The sequence below is a fragment of the Myotis davidii genome, unplaced genomic scaffold (genome assembly GCF_000327345.1).
Source record: "Myotis davidii unplaced genomic scaffold, ASM32734v1 scaffold97, whole genome shotgun sequence".
Lineage (NCBI taxonomy): Eukaryota > Metazoa > Chordata > Mammalia > Chiroptera > Vespertilionidae > Myotis > Myotis davidii.
The window spans coordinates 5237821-5240490 of NW_006289392.1; the positions used below are offsets into that span (position 1 = coordinate 5237821).

General features: G+C 44.8%; 1 protein-coding gene across 1 annotated transcript in view; it reads left to right on the forward strand.

The window, feature by feature from the left end:
- Positions 1-2670, forward strand: part of CD3G (CD3g molecule) — an 8547-nt gene that overhangs the window by 2012 nt on the left and 3865 nt on the right. The window lies entirely within an intron of this gene.

Genomic DNA, 2670 nt, shown 5'->3' on the forward strand with positions numbered 1-2670 from the left:
GCCTCTGTCAGAGGCGTCAGGCCTGGGCAAGGGGCCAATCCTGCGATTGGAGGGTGATGGGGGTCAATGCCTGAGGGCTCCCAGTATGTGAGAGGGGGCAGGCTGGGCTGAGGGACACTCCCCCTGCCCCCCCCCACACACACCCAGTGCACTAATTTCGTGCACTGGGCCCCTAGTATATTTATAAGTTTAAGTTTGTGGGATTTGGCAAAATAAAGATCATGGATAATTTAGAACCATTTCTTTGGGGTAGTGTGAGTAGAAGTCAAATGGAAATGAGTTGAAGGGGAAGGGCAGATAATAAAGATAAGAAAGCGTAGACCAGTGGTCGGCAAACTCATTAGTCAACAGAGCCAAATATCAACAGTACAACAATTGAAATTTCTTTGAGAGCCAAATTTTTTAAACTTAAACTATATAGGTAGGTACATTGTTATTAACTTAATTAGGGTACTCCTAAGGTTTAGGAAGAGCCATACTCAAGGGGCCAAAGAGCCACATGTGGCTTGAGAGCCGCCATTTGCTGATCACTGGCCATAGACTATTCTTCAAAGAAGTTTAGAAGAAAAGAAAGGATAGTTTGAGTGGTAAATATGGGGGAAACAGAGTCTAAGAATAAATTTTTTGAGTGTGAAAGAAATTTAAGCACGTTTCTAGGCTGAAGGAGAAGATAGTGAATAGAGGTCCTGGAGTTGGTGTTGAAAGGATGCCTCACACGGGCTCTATGCATTGCCCTTCCACCTGTGTCATCCTTCTGTACTCTCCTCACCCTCTAGACTAGAAGGGAGGAGGTGCAGATGGCTTCAGCCACAGGTAGGCTTGCAGAAGAAAGCTGCAGGAGGAAGGGCCATCGCAGCATTTATGTTCTCAACAAACTGAGAGGGAGACAATGCCACCTGCTGGTAATTGAGTGAGTCATGAAGGGGACAGAGAGTGTATAACTATTCTGAGGAATGTGCAGAAGGATGACACAGGTGGAAGGGCAATGCATAGAGCCCGTGTGAGGCAGAAGGAGCACCAGGCTGAGCAACAGAAGCCCGCGCCCAGCCCCCGTATGCTGCGTGAACTCCGACAATTCTTGCTCCCACAGGGCTCATTCTCTCAGCACTCAACCCAGGAAACTTGACTACATGAGCTCTCATGTCCCAAAAGGAAGCAGGATTCAGACAAGCAAAATTAAAGGATGCTAGCAGTCAATTAGACCCTCTTTCCTATGGAACCTGAGTTAAAATAAGGGGCCTCTTTGTCCCTCCCATAGTGAGCAGGCAGTTGGGGAGAAGAACTAGTGAGAAATCTTGCTTAACTGTTTGTCTTGATTTTTAATTTTGTTCTCATTTATTCACCTATGTATCTATTCAACAAATATAAAGCTCTTATGTTCCAGGCACTGTGCTGGGTACCAGTCACGAAGAGTTCAGCCTTGTAACATCCTAAGACAGTTGACTCCTTTCAACTACTTCCATCATACTTTGTTTTTTCTTTTATTTCTTCTTTTTTAATTATATTTTTATTGATTTCAGAGAGGAAGGGAAAGGAGGCGAGGGATAGAAACATCAATGATGAGAGAGAATCATTGATTGGCTGCCTCCTACACATCTCCTACTGGGGATGGAGCCCACAACCCAGGCATGTGCCCTCACCGGGAATCAAACTGTGACCTCCTGGTTCATAGGTTGACACTCCTATGAACTGAGCCATGGCACCCAGGCCATCATACTTCTAGTCATGCCCCATTATTTCCTTCCAGCCATACTACCTCTCTTGTCCTTTCCAGGCCTGTATCTTTGCTTAGCTATCCTTTCTTTCCAGAATGCTTTTCTCTGTCTCGTAAATTCCTCTCTGTTAAGCTTTCCTGTCACTCACCGTTGGGCAAAATCAATAGGTTCTATCCCCTTTCACGTGTATCCTTATAAATACTAAATGATAATTTATGTTTTATTACAGTAATTACATATGTGCTTATTTTTCCCCCCTTCATTGTAAACTCTTTGGAAGCAGCACCTAGTTCTTCATATCCCCCCCCTTTTCGTTCTCACTGCTTCATCATGACAGGAACATAATAGTGCCCAGTAAATCTTTGTTTTGAATCCAATTGGATTGAACTCCAGTGCTAGTTCTCTGTAGCAGTCCTACCATACAACTCTACTACTCTAGATTTTGAGACAGATTTGGGACCTTGAACAGCTAACTCCCATAGGACATCCAGGGTTTCTACAAGAAATAAGTCATCAAAACTGAAGGGTTTAGCAGTCACTCAGCTCTGAAAGGCTTTAGCTCGTGCACTCACGCCTTGCCAGGACCTCAGCTGGTAAAGGGACAGTGTTCCAGCCTGTGCAGATGACACCCTTCCATATGCTGCAATACAACTCTGATGCTAAGAGTGAGCATCAAGCCCCAGGAGTTAAGAGCAGTCACCAACAAGACTGCCCTCACTTTATTTTTTGTTTGTTTGTTTTGTTGTTGTTAATCCCCATCTGAGGATATTTTTTCATTGATTTTTAGACAGAGTGAAAGAGAGGGGGGAAATCAGAAACACTGATGTGAGAGAAACATATAATTGGTTGCCTCCTACACAGGCCCTGAGCCTGGGCTGAGCAGTAGCCTATAACCAACATACATGCCCTTGACCGGAATCGAACCCGGGACCCTTTGGTCTGTAGGCCAACACGC